This window comes from Condylostylus longicornis, unplaced genomic scaffold, assembly GCF_029603195.1.
Source record: "Condylostylus longicornis isolate FDR11 unplaced genomic scaffold, ASM2960319v2 ptg000018l, whole genome shotgun sequence".
NCBI lineage: Eukaryota > Metazoa > Arthropoda > Insecta > Diptera > Dolichopodidae > Condylostylus > Condylostylus longicornis.
In genome coordinates this window covers 11,042,294-11,066,123 of record NW_026577987.1, presented here as the reverse complement: position 1 = coordinate 11,066,123, position 23,830 = coordinate 11,042,294, and the positions used below count along the sequence as shown (strand labels likewise).

General features: G+C 22.6%; 1 long non-coding RNA gene across 2 annotated transcripts in view; it reads left to right on the top strand.

The window, feature by feature from the left end:
- Positions 1 to 4,562: 4,562 nt before the first annotated feature.
- Positions 4,563 to 23,830, top strand: part of LOC129606306 (uncharacterized) — a 145,593-nt gene continuing 126,325 nt past the window's right edge. The window contains exons 1-2 of one of the 2 annotated variants that reach the window (XR_008696761.1): positions 4,563 to 4,705; positions 7,762 to 8,291. This is a non-coding gene — a long non-coding RNA (uncharacterized LOC129606306). The remainder of the gene's footprint in view (positions 4,706 to 7,761; positions 8,292 to 23,830) is intronic. The other variant, XR_008696760.1, reaches the window with a different exon arrangement.

Sequence of the window (23,830 nt, the reverse complement as noted above, 5' to 3'; positions counted from 1 at the left end):
TTATTAACATTATTCAAGAATAAGAAAAATCGTAAAAGGAAACGTAAACAAAACAGTAGAAAAACAAAACTCTATTGAAATCAAACATTTTCATAGTATGCGTGCATATGTGCTCCAAGAGATAAGGCTTTACTGAGAAATGTATAAATATGAAGAGAAAAAAATATTTTATTCTCCAGAAAATAAAGAATTTTCCTTTGCGTTATCATTAATATACTACAGTTCTCTATTGTAGAGTTGGTAGAAAAAGAGCTTATATTATGTAAAATTCACCATAAACACATAAAAATGTTACATTCTAACTTTAGAGAAAATTTTGCAAATTTTGTTTTTTTGTATAGTTAAGGAGAATAGATAATAGAGTTGAGATAGATGGAAGTGGAATGGAATGATATTTAAATTTATAAATTACAAATTAAACAAAGCCCATATGGTATGGTAAGTATGTTGTATTTCTCCAAGGCAAGCAAAACTAGTTTTACTTTGTTTTAACGTTGAATGTATAAACACAAGTATGTACTTTCTTTTCTTTGTTTTCCTGTATTTCACCCCAATTTTGCAGTTGTTATTAAAGTTTCCCAATGTTTTGTGGCTGTGTAGAGTACAGTTAATGTTTTCTGCGGAGAAATGACTTTGAGTTTCTTAAACTCTTTTTTCTTTTCTTTATGTATGCAAGAAAATGAGTAGGAGTTATTATTGCATATTTTTCTAGGAAATGAGTATTTTATTTTACAATATTACATAAAACGCACCACAATATCGTGCGATGGGTGATATTTATAAAACATTTGAAATGGTTAGAGAAGTCAAAAGAAAAAGCTACTACAAAAAAGAAGTTATTGTATTTGTGCCCAATTCAGTTAAATTATATTATGTTCAAAGCAATAGTAGAAATTTAATACAAAAAAACGATGACAAATACTCAAAAAGAGAATAGAAAATTTTTATGAGTGAAAATTACATGAATTTAAAATGAACGCGTATATAATACCGTTAGGATCAAATGATTCTGAAACGATAATCAAAAATGTTCTTCAAGAATTTTTGTTAGAAGAGACGGGGGGTTGAGATTTATTATTTAGGCGCCAGTATTCTTAACGATGTACATATTTTACATACACTTGTGTTTATTTACTATATATGTTATGTATGTACGTATGTATATAATATACGCATATAAAAATATTGAATAAAGTTTTTTATGTGCATTATTGACTCATTTTTTCAAATCTAGCAAGGAATAGGAGAGAATATTGCGTGTCATTGGTTAAAGAAATAAAAAAATCTTAACTAAATCAATTGTTTTGTTAAAAAGTTTTTAGTGTTTGATAAATTTTCTTTTTTAATTTTGAAAAATATTTTATTTGTAATTCTGTACTATAGATTAAGAACAATTTTAAATAAATACTCGTCTTGTGCATCACGAGCTTTCTTTATACATACCTGCTTTTAATAAAAATATTCAATTAATAGTGGAATGTAAAAAGATTTTTGTTCTTTTCCTCTAGAAACTATGGGCGTCCAACAAAACTGCAAAATTTTTACGCAGAATATGCAATCTACTTTTTGTTAAATATTTTGGTAAACAAAAATGTAATGTAGATTACCAATTCTACTTTAGTTACAAAAAAAAATTTCCGCTTATATTGTTTCTCTTTCAATACATATCGAAATTTTAGTCTGCAAAAATATGTCAAGTTGGCGTCATTTTCGCTTGTTTTTGACATAATGGTACTAAAAATTTAGATTTTGCCAAAAATAAGAACGTCAAATTGGCTGCAGATCTTTTATTTTGATAGACGGGGTATATTTGAGTTCTAAAAAATCAAATTTATAAAATTATTTAAAATTAAACAGTACTGCATAATATACAAATACTATACAAATCTGGGCACTGCAGAAAAATACTGCAAGTAAAGAGCCAATAATCAAAAAAATTAAAATTAAGAATTAATAAGTTTCCATTTACTAAAATTGTACAAAAATTTATTGTAAACTTTTGAAACAATTATTTTAAAAATCAAAATACGGAAATACGATATTAGATATAGCTGAAATTCGTCACAATTAACTAACAAATATGGGTACGTATGCGTTCACCCCACGAATAAATTTATTTCCGTTTTCATGTTAGTTAACTCACTCAACCTCTCGAAAATTAAAAATAATAACGTAATTTTGTTTCATTTCCATTTTGTTACTTTCACTCATTCCATACTTTTTAACAAAATAATATGAGAAATGAGAATATAACAAAACAAGTTTTTTTTTTTTTTTGAATAATTATTTTTTATGAGTCTGATGATATCACAATTCACAATACAACGCCGAACCAATGTTTCTTGGGTTTTTAAAGCAAAAACTAATGACTCACGGTTTTTTTTTGCGTTTTTATTGTTTCTTTACTATTATTTTTATTATTCTATTATGATTACATACTATAAAATGAAATAGCAGTAAGTTTAAATGAAAACAACAAAGCGATAAAGCGAAGTAAAGTAAAAATGAACATGTGGCGTTTTCTAGCATGATGACATAAGATTCCGTTTTTTTTTCGTTTTTTTTTTTTTGTTTTCGTAACAGAAAATCAAGATAAAAATGCGCATGTTTTCTCTCTTTGATAAATAAATATTATACACCTCTTATTTATTACTCGTATTATATATAAAAGAATTAAATACAACAAAAATTGTTTTGAGAGAGAGAGTTGGAAAAAACCTTTTTTATTGTTTTGTTTTTATTGTTAGGAGAGTAATAACAATTTGCAAAATAAGATTTTGATTAAATTTATCGTTTTACTCTCTTTGTTTTTGTAGAAAATTTGGATAGTGAACGTGAAGTGAATGGTACTTTAGTTTCGTTATTGGGAAAACATAGTAGCTATAATATGACGAATTTTGTTTGATAAAAAAACTTTTGTCATTGTGTATGTATTTAACTCTCGAAATTTTCTTATCAAATTTGTTTTCTATATGTAGAGGAAAATACGTACTTGCAATGTATACATTTCAAACAAATACAATTAGTAGTTAAATGCTAACGTCTACTCGAAAATGGAAAAATGTGCGACAAAATAAAATAACTCCAAATTCTATTAGATAAATTTAGACAGATTAGTTGCTCTTACTTTTCTGTGCGGTTCGATTTTATCGAAATTCGGTCAAAGTTTAATAAGCAAAAGTTGATAGTTTTGTTTTGATGAGAATATACCGCAGCATTCAGTTCTTCTCAAGAAAAATTCTATGAACAACGTTTATACACAATGAAACAGATTTTAGACCTTTAGAGTACCTTTAATCAAATATTCAAAAATAGATAATGTTTAGCATTGTTTGCTAAACAACATTGCAAGTAATACACAAAAACTATTGTTTTAATGTAAATTACTTACAAAATATCAAGTTATTAGCGGTTCTAAAATTAAGGAACAATTAAAAATCTATTTGAAGAAATTAAAGTACCATTCCGCTTCAAAAAAATATTTCCATTTTTCAAACACATAAATTTAATCAGTTGATATTTTAGTTGAAGTTGAAAACAAAAAATATCCTTGAATTTTGTATATTATAAATTGTGTATTAACCACTTTATTTAGAAATTCCCCAGTAAAAAGTTTAAAATTTTCAGCCACGTTGTATTCTCGCTGTATTTTTATTTGTATCTTATTTTAAGTAAAAAACACAAAAAACAAAATTATGGAGACTTTAAATTTTATTCTCTCCCTTTGTTTTTATGCCATTTCTCTTTTTTTTTCGTGAATACAAAATATACAACACATACAATATTCAAAAACCATATGTCACCACACACTCAATTTTTATCTATTTTAAAAATAAAACGGATTACGGAATTACACAACTACAAAAGTTAAATAATATTACCAAACGAAAGAAACGACGGATAAAATTTTTTTGCGACAGAACGAAAAAAAACGAACTATTATTATTTTTATTTTACGACTCCGAGAGATTGAGAGAGAGAGAGAGAGTAAGAGAGACGAATTTCATATAATATGAAATTTATATTTTATAATTTTATTTTGTATGTGTTTTTTTTTCTGTTTCTCTCATTCTCTTTTCTCTATTTTCATCCGGAATATAACGGAATAAACGAATATATGAATAAAAAAATCTCACCTTTTGCCTTCAAATTTCAATTCTAAAACTAAATCGAAGAGTGCTTTTGATTCGTTTAAAGTTTTTTTTTTTTTGTGTTTGGTTTTTCTGTTGTTTTTGTTTTTGTTATATTAAATAAATTTCTTTTATAATTTTTTTCACCATCGTAAGCGCCATTCTCTTGTAAAATTATTATTATAAGGTTTTTTTTTGTTTTTGTAATTTTTATTCCTTCATTATGCTGTAATTCTAGTATGTTTGTGTATGTATGTACATGTTTTTTTTTTGTTTTTCTTAATTTTATTTTTTATCGAAACTTTAAATTGGATCAGTTTCCTTGTTTTAGTTCTCCAACAAAATATCCACTAAACAAAAAAAAAAAAAAATTTTGTGTTGTGAAAAAATACAAAGAAAATCCGTATAGAAGAGTCGTTCGTCGTATATTCATTTTCCAATTTAGTTTTATAAGTTTTCCTTTAGTCTACGAGCGACAACGTGTGCGAATAGGTCGCGCTAAATTTTTTCGCAGAATTTTCCCCGCAAGAAATATTTATTATAAATTTTTGCCGCTTTTACTGCTTTTATTACATGTATTTTTATATAATAATTTTTACTATATAGTTTTATATATATAAAAAAAAATATATTTTAATTAAAAATGAAAAAAACAATTTTATTAATTTGAAAAAAAATATAAAATGAAATTTATAAAAAAAATTAAATAAACAAAAATAATATTAAATTTTTTTTTCTTCTTATACTCTTTAAACAAAAATAACAAAGAGTCGTAAAGCAAAAAAGAAAAAAAAAAATTAAAAAAAAAAACAATTAGAAAAAAAAATGTTTTAACTCATAAAAAAAGAAATTTTTTTTTTAAAGTTTTGTTTTTATTTTTTTTTTTGTTTCAAGAATAAATAGAAAAAATTTTCAAATTAATTGTTGTATTTTTTTGTTATAGTTGTGAATTTACATTTAATTCATTTATAAAATTATAAGAATGTTACCAATAATATTTAAATTAAGAATATTCCAAAGAATATTTTTAATTTAAATTTTTTTTTGTTCTTTTTTGTGATTTCATAATTATAAACATAGTAAAAACAAAAAAAAAATTAAATAAACAAATTTTTTTTTTAATTAATTTTATTATAATCATTGTGCTTTTAATTATATTCTTTATTTATTTTAAATTTTTGCTAATTTTTAATCTTACTAATAATTTTTTATTTTATTAATCTTCAAATGTATTGTGCATATATTCAAAAAACCAAAAAAAAAAATAATCTTAAAATATTTTGCTTAGTTTCCCGCTTAGCTTAGAAAATTTCGCCGTTATCATATCAAGAGTATTCATAATTATATCAGAAAATCATTCAAAATAACAAAAATATATTTAAAAAAAAACTATACGGTCTTCTAAATTTTGGAAACGTTGTTCTGTTTTTTTTTTTAAATTTTGTAAAGTAGCTTAGTTGATGGTGTTTTTTGTTAGGATTGAATCCCAATTTTGCAAATTAAACAATTTGTTACGCTTTCATAAACATAATTAAAATATCATCTTTGCCTATTTTAAATTTCCATTATTATTTATAAACAAAAAAAAATATTTTTTTAATTTTTCAATATTTTAATTTAATTTTGTTTGTTAATTTTTTAATTTAAAAATGTTTTTATTTTCTTAATTATTCTTCTATAAATTTTCTTGCTTTGCAAAACTTAATTTTTTTATTAATTAGAATTTTTTTTCTTCTAGTTATTATTTTAATTTTTTATTTAAATATAATTAAATTAAATTTTATTTTTTTTTAATTTCTTTTTCCATATTTCATTATAGTTTAACGCGCGCTTTTTTCAGCTTCTCTACCGCTTCCAAATCAAATCAAAACAAAAAAACAAAAACAAAGGTATTAATCTCGTTCATATTTTTCTAAAGTTCCGTTCTTTTTTTTTTTTTTTGAAAATGAAACAAAAAATGAATTTTGACTGAAAATTACCGTTATCGTCCGACATACATAGCTCATTTACAATCATCATCAAAAAATCGTTTTGTATTTTGGATTAAAAAAGTAAACCTATTAAAATTTTTTTTCATCAAATACCTACAAAAAATTAAAAGGAAAAAAAAATATATTAGTAAAATAAAAAATAAAAGTAAAAAAAAAAATATTAAAAAAATTTACAAAAAAAAAAGGAAATTATAGTTTTTAAAATTAAGGGAAATTTTAAATTGGAATTTTATAAAAAGGAAAAAAAAAATATGAAGGAATAAGGAAATGCATACCATACCCATATATATTTAAGTTATTTTGAAATGTTATTTAAAAAAAAAATTAAATTTTGTTGAAAAAAAATAAAAATAAAAATAAAATGTAAATAATTTATAAATGTTAAGAAATACGAAAAAAAATTATTAAAAATAAATTGAATAAAGTTGAGAAAAATTTTGAAAAAGTTTTTGGAAAATAATTTTTGTTTAAAAATTAAAAACAACAGCAAAAAAAAAATATTCTTGTTTTAGTTTTCATTTTTAAATATAAAAATAAATTTTTAAGTTAAATTTATAATTTAGAAGAAAATTAGGAATAATTTTAAAACACCGTGAATTAAAAAATTTTCTTTTTTCTACTTACTTATATAATTTTAATTAATAAAACAAAATTCTTATTTTTATTTGAATTTATTCCACAAAAAAACAAATTTGTTTTAAAAATTTTTAATTATTTTCAAAATTGAATTTAAATATTAAAATATTATTAATGTATACAAAGAGAGGAGGCAGTGATATTTTTTAATAAAAACAATTAATTAATATTAATTTTTTCTTATAAAAAATTTTATTTTAAAAAATTTAATTTGTTCATAAGTAAAAATTGCAAAAACAAAAAAATTTAAAGTGAAAATTTTTTTTTTGTATTTTGAATTTCTTAAATAACAGTATAAGTTATAATTTTAAGATCATATTTTCGAAAATATTTTTTTTTTTGTGTTTATTTTTTTGTATTCACTTTCATTTTATATTTCTATTATAAAAAATCCAAAACAATGACAATGAAAATAAATTTTTTCTGTCTATAAAATTAATTTTTTTTTAAATTCATTTTTATCATATAAAAAATCACTTATTAATTAATTAGTTCGAATTCAGAAAATGCCAATAATTTATTTTTTATAATAAAACTTTAAATTTCTTAAATATTTAAATAAAAATTATTTTATTTTTTAATTTCTTTAAAATATTGTTAAATTTTTTATATCGTTAATTATTATCGTTTAAATATTGTTAATTATTCTTATATATATTGTATTTAATTATTATATTATATTTCAACTAATAAATTAATATTATATTTAATTTTTATAATATCATAAATAATTTTAAATGTTCATTTAATTTTGTTACTTTTTCGAATATTGTTATTATTAAAATTATTTAATATAATTTTTTTATTTTGAATTTATTTTCTTGTTTTTTCTTTAACTTTCTTAAATATGTCAATAATTTTTTTTTTTTAAATTAATATTAATAATTATTATTTTAAATAAAAATAAGAAATTAAAATAGGCATTCTAATGATTAGTATATATATAGATATATATATATATATTATAAAATTATTAAAATTTGCACAAAATAAATTATTTAAAGTTTTTCAGTGTTAAATAAAATAAAAGGAATAAAGCAGATATAAAAAAACAACAAAAAATAAAGCAAACTGTTAATTTTACAGCCAAATTATAAAAGTAAATTATAAATAAATAATAAAAAAAAAAAAATAGTAAAGAAAAACAGTTATCAAGAAAGAAAGGAAAAGTGAATAATAATAAGAAAATTTAATAAAAAAAATTTTCGACAAATAAAAAAAAAAAATTAAAAGTTTTTATTATTTTCTTTTACTTTTTTTTTTATTTATTTTTTTCATAAATCTGAAAAAAAACTCTTGCCATATTTGTAATTAACAACTTAAATGAAAGTCTCATTTTTAAATCAAAACTTGTAATTGTTTTAACAAAAAAAAAAAAAAAAGATCTAAAAATTGATTAAGAAAAAAGGTTTTCTCGTAAAAAACGAATTATTTTACAAACTCCAATAAGAATAAAAAATTTTTAAATAAGCAGACATTGGTTATTAAAGACAAGAACTGAAATAATAAGAAACAAAAAAAAAATCAAAAAAAGGTAAGGTTTTTTTCTGTTCCACATTTACAAAAATAAGCCTCAATTTATTATTTTTTATATTATTTTCTCAATAAAACTACTTATGTATAATAATAATCTGATAATGAGAAACTAATTCATATCTTTCTAAAACAATTTAATTAAATTTCTTTATATGACAGCAAATAACCTGACTATAAGGAGATTGCCTAAGCAAATCAATCTTAAAACAATTAGTTTCGGAGATATTAAACTTAAAGACTTATAATTACTTTTGGGAAATTTAAAAAACCCTAACCGAAACTGTATGTAAATAGTTTTTACTTAATATTTCCATATTATCTTACTTTAGTCCAGAAAGTTTGTCGCTTTTTATTTCGAAATCGCATAATTTTCCAAGAAATAATTTTACCAAATTTTGTCAGGGGCAATTCTCTTTGATCGAATTAAAAAGCAAATTTTTTTCGATTATTGAGTTGAAATATGGAGAATTTACATAAACGTGACACGAGTATCTCGATTTAGTATATAGAACGCCTAGACTTTTCTTTTCTGTAATATTGAGATATAGTATACAAAATTAAAAATGGAATCAAATTATTGTATTTTTAATAATTTTGCCGAAATGAGAATCAAAAATAAACAAAATAATAGTATAATTTGATATTTTTCTATAGATTGTTGCTCCATTATGACTTTTTATCTCCAATGTTTCGGAAATACTTCTCTGGAATAGTTCTTATCTCAATGGATATTGTATGGAGTGGATGGATAGAAAAGTTCGAATAATTTTTTACAGAACCAATTTTTGAAATAATTTGTTTCTGAATCTCATTTATTTCTCATAAATTCTAATTGGATACCTGTTCTTAATTCACAAGAATTTTATGTACTCCAAAAATAAGTTGGAATTAAATTGGAAAAGTGAAATAACGGCAGTTTTTATGAAACAGCCATTTTTTACTTGATTAATCAATATTCGAGCAATTTTTTTAATAGAATTTATACTTAAATAACTTTGACATGAACTGCTTAGACTATCAACTAATGACTTTGTAAAATATTTTAAATTTATTTATGTATTTATTGTGCATGTAGATTCACAATGCAAAAGTATTGTAGATAAAAAAATTAACCGAAATCTATTGTTTTGTTAAATATTCACTTATCGCAAACAGAGTTTTTTTTTTTACAAAATACGGGCGATAGGGGTGACATGTGTAAATATTTATTCGAATATAAATGTGCTAATAACATAAATGTACATACTTAATTATGTTATTTTATTATACAATCGAATTTACGACTAACATAATACTTAATACTCAATGTACCAGGAATCATAAAAGTTAAAAATTTTATTTAATATTTTTGATTTAACTATGAGTAAATAAATAATCTATAGATATCAATACATATGTATATATTTATATTAAATAGATATGTCAAAATAAAACCAAAATTTTAAGTGAACTGCTCCTCACAAATAAACCGCTCTTTCGATCATCATAAAATATTAAGAAATTGTTCAGAATAGTTCTGCGATAGTTTAGAAAGGGAAATTAGAAAAGTTGTCGATTTAAAGCTATATAATCAAGGTTTATATAACAAGTTTCTTAAGCTTTTTTGAACCCCGTTATAGCAAAATTGAATTGAATTAATTACAAATACTTATACTTAATCAAATTTCGAAGGAGTTTTGTTCGAAGAGTCTTGGTGAAATCTAAAATTTTTGTTTGAAAAGATTTTTTGAGGTTATCAATCCAAATCCCGTTAAGGCTTTTCTGTACTTAACTGGTATTTCTTAGATTTTATTAGAATCGTGTTACAATTAAAAGAAATATCTTAAATATTATATTCGATACACTTGTTAAAGCACTAAAATTTATAACTAAAAAAATGTCACTTCCTTTTTTCAGAAACATTATTTTGTGATTCTCATACACTATACAAATATGTAGGTAATTTTCTAGGAAATAGACAAAAATTTGAGTTGATAATGTTAAGAATTTATAAGTATATAAAATTTATCTAAAGAAGATTTAATTTTAAAGCCGTTAAAAAACACATAAATATTTTCGAACAAATTATAGAATCATCTACACCAAAAATAAGTTATGACTTCAGTAATTCTTAATTTTTTTTTAGAAAGTTGCACATATTTTTTTAATATTTTTTGATTAGTTTTAAGCCAAAATTAACGGCGCAACTGGATGAATTTTTTATTATACTCAAAATATAATATTTATTTTTTTTTATATCATCGCAATTTTTAGAATTTATTCACATTGATTTTCCTTTTTTGTTAATTAAATCTAAAATACTTGTTTTTTTAAAACTGTAAAAGTTGAAATTTATTAAAATTTTTATATTAAACTTAACCTTGGATCCGTACAAATCCGTATAAATAATAAAAATACACACTTACTTTATTATAAATACAAAATAAAGAAATTTTATTTATTTTTGGTTTTTTTTTTTTTGCTTTATTAAATTCTACACATTTATATCGAATTTTGCTGTTAAAACTAGAGTTTAAAATTATGTTATCAGTTTTTATATTATAAGCTTTGTGCATGTATGTATGTATATAGATGTGTAATTTTTATAAACATAAAAATTCACAATATACACTTAATGAAAAGTCAGGTTTATGACATTTAAAGAGTAAAGATAAATAATAATGTTTAAAATTAAAAAGAAATACAATTAAAGTATTTTTTTTATGAGAAAAAAGTGAGAGAGAAAGAATAGCAGAAGAGAGGTTTCATTCGATAATAATTCTGTGGTTTCAAAGAAAAACTTGTTAAGTTTTAAAGTAAAAAAAAGTAAAGTCTACGTAACTGTTAAATAAATATTGAAATTTTGATTTTTAGAACGGAAATTAGTAAGATTCATAGATTGTTTTGGATTATTTAATCTGAAAGTAACCCAAATCTTCTGAGAGACAAGAGTTCTGAGGTTGCAAATTAAGTATCCATTATATTAAAGTATCTAATCCAGCACAGAGTTATTACTGTGTAATTTTTTACAGACTGTTTGCAACTTTTTAGTTGTATGTGTTGCAATAAGTTTACAATCGAGCACTAATGTTTACCGAAGCGCTTAAGTCACTTATAAATTAAAATTTCTAAGTTTGTTATTTTTGTGTACATTAACCATATTTTGATAAAATATAAGTTTTTGCAGTCTAAACTACTTATATAAAATTAAAAAAAAAACTGAAGTTTTATAAACTAAAAACTAATGAACTTGTTTTAGATAGTTCTTTCATGTAACCACATATTTAATATGTATACGCTGTTTTTTTATCATAATTTGTAAGTAAGTACCGGGAAAGCGTTAAAAATGCAATTAAAACGGCGTCAAATGATTAAATTAATTTCAAATTTGTATTTTTAAGCTTAAGTAGCATATTTCTTATATTTTGTTTTCGATCTTTTCACTTTAGTATGTACGTAGATTAATAAATACATGTTATATATGGAAATTGTAAATAAATAGTAAGTACAACAAAATAACAAAATTTTAATTGAGAAATACAAAATAAGAAAAAATTGGCTGAAAGTGAGAAAACTAAAATAAATGTCGCGATATGATTTTTTGTTTACAACTTATTTATCGTTGTATAAAAATTACCAAATTCAATGACTAATAAAGAGTTTACAAATTGCTGTTTACGTAATATTTTCAAGTAAAAATGCTTCATGAGCCCACAAGTAAATATTTTAACTCATTATTTACTAAATTTAATTTTTGTATTGAAATTTCTATGTTTACAATTAATGCCAAATTTTCTGGAAAAAATATTGACATTTTATAATTGTTATAACTTGAAAGCTGACAGAGAAGAAAAAAATTGCTTATACGAAATTATATTCGAGAGGGCATTTCGCTTCATTGGGAAAAAGGAGAATAAATGTTTTTAGGTGAGAAAGTTTTGAGTTTGGTTTTCTATACTTCGTTTATTGCTTCCTTGTTTAGAATTATTTTACTGTAAAATTGGTATTTTTTACATTTTACAATTGATATTGCTAGTTAGCTCGAAAATATATTTATTGTAACATGCATACACAAATATATATTATGTACATATCATATGTACATAACACAAAAATATTAGTTAAGATCAATTTTATAATTTGTGTTTACCTGCCTTAATTAAAAAGAGTTTAAGATCGTTATGTGTGTATTTCGTTTTGTGAAAATAATTTAAGCAACAACGAACTATGAATAATTTTCATTAGATAATATTATTGCACTTGTATTTGTAATTATTTTTTGATATACACACATAATTAAATTTTTGACTCTAATATAATATACATATGTATGTATGTATGTACATAGGTGTTAAAGTTAAAAAAAAATTTTGAATGTATAATGAATGAGTGTTATTTACCTGTAGTAAATATAAAGAAAAATAAATAACCATAAATTCGTGTGCATTATAAATTATTGAGAATATGGATACGAGTAAATATTATGTACATATGTATGCATGTATGTATTTAATAAAATATGTTTTAAGATAATCTCTATTAAAAGCTTTAACTAAGCGCGGTGATTGCCTTTTTAATATCATCAACGATCAATAAGTATACATTTATGTATGTATATGACACATTGCTGATATGAGAATGTGTGTACGTATGAGTGTATTTTGCGAATACAATATTTTCAACTCTTCATGTTTTTTATTATTCATTAATAATGTTTGTATGAATATTTTTGCAAAAAAAAACACAATGTGTGTGTTCTGAGTCTATTAATGAACCGTTATATGTCTAGAAGTCGTATATTTCTATTAATCACAACCTGTTTTTTGTTCTCAAATAAATTTCGTATTTTTTTTTTTTATAATTAAATTATTTTATATAAAAAGCATTCTTTTCATTTCTTTTAATATTATATTCTTGATTAATATATGTACTTACATTATACCCATGTTTGTACAGATGTATATTTATGTAAAATACATAATGCATGTATGTTTTCATGATAGATGTTTTCATGACGTATACATACATATGTTCATAATAATAATAATTATGCTTAATATTATGGAATGATTATGTTGTTTATCCAAAATGTAAAAAAAAATCCACGTGTTTGCATTAAATTTATTTAATATTTTTCATCAAAAATACCTTGTTGTATATTACATATATATACCTGTACAGCGTGCCTATGTATGTATGCATAAACCAATGTATAGATAAGAATTATATATAGTATATATAAAAAAAATATATATATTTATTGTGCATACAATATAAAATAGGTGAGAAAAATGTAATGTAAGTAAAAATGTGTACATATGAAAGCATGTACATAGTATGTGTGTATATTGCGAGAATGCCGCAAAATTAATTTTAGAATATAAAAAAATATAAATGTAAATACACTAAATTTACATACTTACATACGCAAAACATATATTCCATTACCTCGTGAATTTGTTTAGATTCTGTTGTCTGGGAATTTGTTTTTGTTATTTTTATTTACATATATTTATTTTTGTTAACTTTCATTCTTATTTATTTTTATTATTATTATATTGTATTTGTATAGATGTGGTGTAGATGCCGTCGCTACATTAAAATTATAGAAAAAGTAAAAGTTCTTATAAATATTACATACTTATTATTTTCTTTTTCACTTATCTTATTTAATAATTATTTTTACATATTGGGTATATGTATGTATAATTTATAAACATATTTACATATTCATTTCCATAGATTGGTACATATTATATACATTTTGTTGGGTATTCCTAGATAATGTAGATTTAGTTTTTTAGCTAACAAGCTAACATACACTAATAAGTTTCTGTATAATCAATTACATGCTACATATGTACATACAAATTAGTATATACATACTTATTCACATAATATAAGCAATAATTGTGTAAAACAATTTTGTGTACATAATTATTATTTACTTTTCAATTTCAATAATTTATTTACTTTATTACAATTTTCTGAGAATTTATTTATACTAAGCATACATATGTATTTATAGGAAGTATATATAGTAATTATCTGGTTTATACATTATTATAATAGTATTAATTTGAGAATTTAAAATTACTTAATAATTTATGCCTTTCAATACTTACATAGCTTACATACTATCTATATTTCTATTCCTAATTTTTCCATTATTTTTGTAGATACATACATTAAGTAAATTTGTAAGATCTAAATTTTGCGTTCCTAAATTATTTCTACGCGTATACAAAAGTAAAGAGAAGAAAATTCTAAAATGATTAATTCTTATAGGTTTTTCTTTATATACATACATACTATAAAAATGTGCTAAGTAAATAAAGAATTGATGTGCCACCTACAAGTATACTAATTAAATTACTATACATACATAGGTAAATAGTTGTGATTTATAATCTGATTAAATTCAAAGAATGTCATTCTATCATATATATTTTAATTAAATATATTAAGTATGTAATTGATCATTATAACGTTAATTTATGGTTATATCAATGCATGAATACATAAATGTAGTATAAGTAATATTATTGATGAAATAATATTACTTTAGTGTAAGTAAAAATTGATAAGTAAATTATGTACATTAGAATTTTGAATTAATAGAATTAAAATAACGTAGACAATGTAAATAATCCAATGCTAATCCAAAGGGTTAAACAGATTCCGATAATTCACTAAAAATAATTGTGTATTTGTACAACTTATTTTATAAAATTTAATAATAGCATTAATTTTTAATTTATTTCTACATGAAGCTTTAATAAATCCTAATTAGAGTTCGAAACCACTCTGACTTTAGACAAATTTCTAAATCAAAATTTAATAGTTGTATAACGCATTGAGAATTATAAAAATTTAGAGTTCCTTGAATTTGGATTAGGAAATTTAATTACGGTTATAATTAGAATACTTAACATATTATAATGGGTCAAATGACTCACTTTTACATGCTATCATTAATTTCTACAACTATTCTCTTAATACACAAGTACATTTTTGGTATAATTTTTTTTCAATACCAAAACATTCTATATTTCTAGTTGTAATTAAGTAAATGAACAACGTTCACAAGAGGGAAAACGTTCACAAGACGTCTTCCTTATTAATGTACATATTAATTAACAAAATACAAAATAATATTAAACGTCATTTATTGCACAGAAACTTAAGAATTTCAAAACCAGTTTTATTAAACTGCACTTTTCTTAATTATTATTGATAAAAATATTTTATAGTACTTATGAAAGTATCGTCCAACATATTAGCTAAATATTGTATGTAAGTATGTAAATAAATATGAGAGTTTTACAAGTATTTACTTAGATTCTACTTAAAAATTTTTTTAGTTAATTTTTCAATTTATTTTTCATGTAATAGTTAATTACGTTGATAATTTGATAATCAAGTGTGAAATAAGTTTTTTTTTTAAATAGTTTAATTTTTCATGTGCACACGTGAAATGTATAAAGTGATTTGTACTATTTTGTAGGCCTTAAGGGCATTTGTGTTACATAGGTGGTTTTTACAAATTATCTAAATTTTGGAAAAAATCTTTTTGATTAAAAATTTGTAGAGGAAAATATAAATCTAACAATGCTTACCAACTAATATGTGCTTCATAATTATATAGTTAATTTTCGTTATAGGTTCATACAGACATACTTGATCATTAAGAGTATACTGCAACCCAGCATATTTGTATGTCGAAACAAGAAAAATTGTGTTTTTTACTCTACTTTTTACTTAATTGTAAAATTTTTATTTTAAAATGGAAATATACTAAAATTTATAATTACAGTGATTATGATGTACATTGATGAGAAAAAATGTAAGCAAAGAAATGCTATAAAACAAATCATATTAAGATTGTAGCCTCTAATCGATATTAAAATTGAATTAAAATACAGGATTGACACTGAAATATTTTTATAGCTAGTAGTGTTAAGGCTAAAATTGACATACATATACTGTATATAATGCGCTTGATTTAAGGGGATAGCAATTTAATTGATAATTTAGTAATACTGAATAAAGAATTGATTTTGCTTTCAAAAGAAATTTTTTAAATATTATCGAAATTACGAAAATCGAAATACCAGCAGAATAGTATCGTTAAACAGTGCTGCCAAATAGACAAGTCCAAATTTTTTCCATACCAATAAATTTTTCAAGATATTTTTGGATGTAAAATTTAGACATTTTAAAAGTTTTACATGAAAAATATGACCAAAAAACCTTTTTGTAAAGATAAATTTTCACTTTTGGAAGTACTCTCGGTAAAACAAAAATAAAGGGAATCTTGAGAACTTTCACATTATGTGTACATACTTACATAATATCGAACAGTTGCGGACAATATTTGATGATCTGATGATCAGACATTAAAAATTGTTCACTTTCTTTAACAAACGCCGTTAATTTTATGCCCATTAAACAAAATTCATAAACGTTTCGATATCAAATTTTCAATTAAATTTTAGTCGAATCGAATTTGTGAATAATGTTCGACATGCAAGGCCAATGATAAGAATATTATTCTCATTAGAAATATAATAAATAATTAATATTTCGATTTAGGTATACCAATAATGAAATTCCGCGGTAAAATATAAACGCGTTTAATAGTTGTAATTTTAAATTTTATTCAAAACGTTTTCTTAATTTCAGGTTTTTTTTTTTATTTAATTTTTATTTAATGTTTGGTTTCTGGCTATTGTCCGTGCATACTTAGTAGGAAACATTCAACCATTCAATGATTGAAACTTTATTGAAAAAAAAAAGAAACCACAAGAACTAAACAATAAAAGAAAAAAAATTAAATAAAAAGCGTTAAGGAACATTTTAAAAAAATTAAAAAAAGAAAAGCATTTTTTTAATAAAACGAGCATTTTTTTTTCTCTTTCTAATTTTTTTTTTTATTAAAGCTTTTCGAAACCATAATGATATCATCACTGAAATTTGAATTCGTCTAATTTGGTATTTAATTTTTTATTGTTATTAAAAATAAAATCGCAAAACAAAAACTTTTAATTCACTTTGCGTCTGCGATAATTTTTGACGCGTTTTCTTCATCTTGTTTCTTGTTTTTTTTCTTTCGTTTCTTTAATTTGGTTTTGCTTTTGTTTTTACATTGTGTTTTTTCGCGAAAATTTTGTTTTATTTCCATCACGATATGAAATATTCACGAGTGTGTTGCGCGATATTTAATATAAATAAAAGAACAAACAAACAAATATAGTACATACATACATAATATACCGAAAGTAATATTATACAAATGTATGTTACATACCGATATACATATGTACATGCGGTAAATCTACATAAATAATATAAGCAAGTCAAAATTGCTAGCTATAATAAATTGCGAACGAACCAAGAACCACCGAAATCAATAAAATATATTGTGACATATGTATAAACACACATGTATATGTACATAAATTCACACACATGGCATGCACATACATATAAAATACCTACGAAGATCGTAAAAGTAGTAAGTGTAGAAAGATACTATATAGAAAATCTCTAGATAAGTTTTGTGTTTTTGTATGTTTGTATACTAAACCTGTATGTAAGTTTGTATTTTTGGAGTTTTATTTTTGCAAACAAGAAGAAAGAAAAAAATTATAATTTTTATATACAATTTTTTTTTTTTTACAACAAAAGCCAGAAAATAAATATTTTGTTGTTGTTGGTTTCGCTGTTAATTTTTATTTACATTAAAAAATTATTTCTTTTTTGGCAAAGATAAGCCTAAAAATAGATTGAAGAATTATAACGATATTTTACATTATTATATATATACATACATGAATATACATACTACATACATCTGTTTGTATGAAAAATTCACCGCTTTTGATTAACAAATTTGCCATTTTTTCTTAGTTCTTTTTAATTTGAATTTTATATGTTTTATTTTTAATAATAAAAATTTACTATTGAACCGTTAAAAGAGTTGTTTAAAAAACACATTTTTTGTCAAAAAGAGAGTATACTTCTTGTCCATGTACACATATAAATACATGTATATTTTAGCTAAGTTCTTGTGTATGTTTATTTAATTTTCCGTGCGCGTAGCATAATTAACTAACGAAACCTTGATTAATGCAATATTTCAATCAGTTCTAGCCGAAATACAATACGATACAATAATTCTACATACATATCTTTTGGGACAATACAGTTTGATTTTGATAGATAACTATCAAAAGTTTCTAATGGCATATTAAATTGAGTTGTTACATTTGTGTTGCAGGAAGATGCAATATTCCCGGCTTAGTACTGTTATCGTATGAAAATGTTTTTAAAACGAATTTTCCCCCAAAGACAGTACATATTAAATTAACGATAAATGCATATAGATTTTCATGATTTGAAATCGAAACATATAGAAATACGTATACGTATATATGTATGTACATATGTAAAATGTACTAAATTTTCAGTTTTTTGCGCTTCTTTATTGAATTAGAATAAAACTATTCTGTAGCATTTTAGAATTAGTTTATGATTTTGCCCTTATTCACTTAATCATTTGGAATAGAGCGATAATATGGACACACATCTCTATGATGCCTTTTGAAAAGTTCTTCATCTGCTTATTTCGCAAATTTTATCAAAAAAATGCTTACGGAGAAGGATTCATCCACTCTCTTCATAATGAGTCGATTAAGAAAGTATCACTTTTAGGTTCTACTAATTATTTTCTGAAGTTTAGGACGTTTGAGACGTTTTCTATTTAATCCGGTGAACAGGAGTTTTTGCTAATAAATTAGATTTACATCGGTGATACATTGGGAGTTGACGTGTTAAGGAAATGATTTTTTTTTTGTTGTTTATCAGTTTAGTCTTAGTTATTTCGAACATTAAATGTTTGCCAAATTCAGAAAAATTTTCACTATTATTTAAAAAAAATTTAATTACCAATGATTTTAAATTTTATATTCGATAACTTTATTCAGGGGTAAATTATTGTTTATTTAAGTTGAACAGCTTATTAAATTGCTACACAGTTTGACGAACCGAACCTTCAACATAATTCAAAGTTAAGAAATAATCTTGAAGATGTCCCTTTGCTTTGTTTTCTCTTTTTAATATTTTTAAATTTACTAGTTTTATTATTTTTCATAATATTGAATGCAAGTAGAGTTTATATTTATTTTTTTTTGTTCTTTTTATGAAAAACTGTTTTTTATTTTGCAATAACAAAAGAGGAAAACTTTGAAAATTTACTTTTTGATTTTTTTGTTTGTTTTTTTTTGAACTGGAGCCAAAATTATGTGAAAATTGTATTTTTTATTACTTGGTATCTATATATTTAAAAAAATATTCTATTGATTTTATATTGATGAAAATTGAATGCAATAAATAGTCATGAATGAAAAGTTAAGTAAAAAAAAAATTACTGAATACCCAAAACACACAGTCACAGTCATAGATAATGTACATATTGCAGTGATAGACAATATAGTATGTTGTCTATGTATATAGTATGGATTTTTTACATAATATTCATTTTTTCCATATAAAATATTAAAATTAATTTTCTTGATTTAAAAAAATATTAAAAAAATAAAAAATAATAGTCAACATAAAAAATTGTACTATCGAAAAATGAGTGGGTGTAGGTCATTAAAACATTCAAAGTTTATTTATTTTATCATACTATTTTTGTAAATTAAAATATCAATAAACCTTACCATACTTGATTTTAAATTTTAATTTAAATTTTATACATACATGTTTGTAATTTAGTATGGTCTAGAAATTATTATATAAACATATACATATGTCAATATTATCGAATCTTTAGTAAATTTCAGCGGGAGCTTCTCTGATTTTAGAAAATGTTGATTTTTAATTTGTTAACATTAATTATTAATAATACTTATAGTAAGTTTTTTTCTTTTGCAAATATGTGTTTGTATAATGATGCTTAAATATTCTAACCTAAGTAATCTTAAAAACATCTTAATAATTTAGAATATCGAGGTTTCGCCGTCTTTCCCCAATGTTTAAGACAATTATCAATTATCGAGACGGATTATCAATTTGCCTAAGAAAAGCAATTTAATTTTTGTTTTGACTAGGAAAAGTAAAAACAGAAAATAAAAATTAATATTTTTCTAACCAATTTTGACCTCTCTCTTTATCCTTTGACATATGGTCACCTTGACTTTTTCTAAAAGTAGACGTAATACTGAATAGTTTAGAAAAATTTGCATATATTTTATAAACCAAGCAAATTTTTTATATGGTTATATAGGAAAAAAAATCACTCCCACGTTTTAGAAGATGTCATTTTAAAATAAAGAAACAAAACCAACAAATTGATGGTTTTCTTAGAAAAAAAACCAAAATACAATAAGATTCAAAATAGCTTTAATTATATTTAAACAAATCGATTCCCAAAAATTACTAAGATAAATCTAACTTAAAATTTGGGTAATAGAGGAGTATACAAAAAATTAATATTTTTTAATTTATTAATGTTTTCTAAAATGTTAATGAAGACTTACTAGAGTATAAATTATAATAATATTTGAAATAAATTATTTATTTTTTGATTCGTATGATGTTATAGAATTTATTAGGTATATTCATTTGGATCTTAAGAATAAGGAATTGAAAATTCAATTCGAATAATATAAAAGAGTTATTCTTTCTGATTCTCTGTAGAGTATAGTGTATGAAACATTTGTAATTACGTATGATATAATATATATATATATATGAGTTTTGAGAGTTGAAAACCTATGTTATTCTCAAAGAAAAAAATAGCAAAGTTCATATACAGTAAAACACGGTTAAGTGGATCACGCTTAAGTGGATTTCACGCTTAATTGCATCAAATTTTCGTGGCTTGTACTTTTTTTGATTTTTTCATATAAAAAAATTCGTTTAAGTGGAATTCGGATAAGTGCACAACACGCTTATCTGCACATATATTTTTTCCCTCATGTAATACTTAATATGTAAATTTATTCGGTTAACTGCACATCCCTGTTTTTATTTAGCATAAATGTCAAAAATGAAAAACTACACTCTCAACTACAAAATAAGAAAAGCAACACTATGTAGCTACCCAAAATATTTTAGTTTCTGTCATTGTCAAATTTTGAGTGTTGATTTCGATACCAGAAAAAGTATTAAATAGTAAAAAGCATGTGATGACAATCTAGAACGTTACGGTGATTGGACTGACATAGAAATTATAAATGAAGTTCGTTCAAATATAATAGAAACTAATGAGGAAAACGATGAAGAACTAAATTTTGTGGAAAATTCTGAACCTCCTTCTAAAGTTCTCAAAAAAGATGCTATAATAGCGCTTTCAACACTTAAACTTTATTTAGAACAAAATAATTTTGAAGATGAATCTAATATGCAGAGTATTGAAAATCTTGAGAAAGCATTTTTACAAACGTTAAAAACAAAAACCCAATCAAAAATCATAAAATATTTTGTGAATAAAAAAAGTTTGTAAGTTGTCAATATTATGTATGTTTTCTATTAAGGGAAATTAATTTACCATTGCTATTATTATTTTTATAATGAAGTTAAATGTGCAATTTTTTAATTTTTTGTTGATTTTGAAATTAAATTTTAATTTTTAACTTATAATTAGAACCAGTTTTTAATAAATTCAATTCTTTGACATCGGAGGTAATTTTTTAAGTCGAATTCGTATAAGTGGAAAACACGCTTTAGTGGACAAAATTTTCTTGGCTGATCGATTTCCACTTAACCGTGTTTTACTGTACACCAATATTTGAGAAGAATTACCGAGTACCGAGAAGAATTTAGAAAATTTAGAATTAAGGAAAAAATGGAAAGGTAATAAAAGAAATTTGGTTCTACGAGTATTAATTGAAGAAACTAAAGGTTGTCGACCATTGTAACTATTTAGATTAGATATTGTCAGTAAGAATTACTTAGTAAACCATTTATTCCATTTGATCTGAAAAAATGTTCTTGCTTATTAATTTGACTAAATCAATGGAGTGTATTAATAGTAAATATGAAAATTTCTTTTTAAATTATGTTAATTATTAATTCGCTAAAAAAAATATATAAAAAAATTCTGTATCGTATTTTAAGCTTTTACGTTATTTATTATATAAATACTATACTTTAATATACAAGTATAATAATTATATAGCAATCGACATTAAAATTAAAATATTTACGGGTTAATTTTTTAAATGGGCTTCTCTTAAAATATACACATAATTTAAATTTATTTTCGGAGAAATTAGCTTTTTTAATACTTTATTGTGTATATTTAAAAGATTAATATTAAATAATATGTTTTTTAAAGTCATTATTAAATTTCACAGGTTTCCATAACAAATCAGGTTTTAATATAATATTAAAATTTTAATATGACCTCTAATTAAAAAACCAGATTTTTTTTTAAGTAAATTATTTTTTAATTAGATGAACAGTTTTTGCAAGATTTTATACATACTTATGTATATGTTATGTATGTATGTAGTGTAGAATATATGCACATAGATAAGTAATTATGCATTATTTGTTAATTTTGTATTCATAACAGTAAATATAAAATGAAGACCTTTTTTTTATTAATTGTTTTTTTTTTAATTGCGAGTACCTCTTGAAGACCCACATTCTACCTACAACTATAAATTTGATAATACGAGAATGTCATTTATTTCTACGCGGATGTCATTTTTTCATGTTTTTATGTGGTTGAAGACAGTGCCGGGTTCATCTTTACTAGTTGAAAAGTCTTTAAATTTAAATTGGAGAATTAGTTTTTCATTTTATTTTACAAAACATGATTTGCTAAATACTTCAAAATTATTTTGATGCATAATATTTGTAAATTATAGACGCACAAAATTATTTGTTCCTTGTTCAAATAACCGAAAAAGAAAAACAATTAATCGGCTTTCCGTAAGAAGTTAAAAGTATCGCGTGAATAAAAGCAAAGAGGTTGTTCTATATTCTTAAAGAGGTTGTTCTATTAAACTGGCATCTATTAACTTTTCATTCTAGAAATTCTCATGGTATTTTTATTAAAAGATAGATTGAGTGAGGTTTTGTTTCACTTATTCATAACGTAAGACTTTTTTGAAAAGCCTGTGTGTGTACGCCTTTTCGGATTCTTATTCAAAGTAATTCATATGAAATTTCAATAACATAGTTCAACTCTTTTCAAATATAGTTAATTTAACTCTGACAGTAGGTATATAAATTTTATTGAGATGACAATATATTAGACACTATATGTATATATAGTATATGTAAAAAAAAAAATTTAAATGAAAGTCAAAGCAATTTGGATCTGCGAGAGCTCGTTCATGAATTCTTTCCCATGTGAAAATAATTTTTTTTGTAATTGTTTATTTTAATTTCCTTCTTATCAAGTGCGGTCAGTATATAGTTTCTCTGAAAATGAAATCAATGCATAATTACATTTCACATACATACATATATTAACTTCAAATTTCCTCATTCACTTTAATTTTTTCGATAATTATTAAAGAAATTTGTCTCTTACTT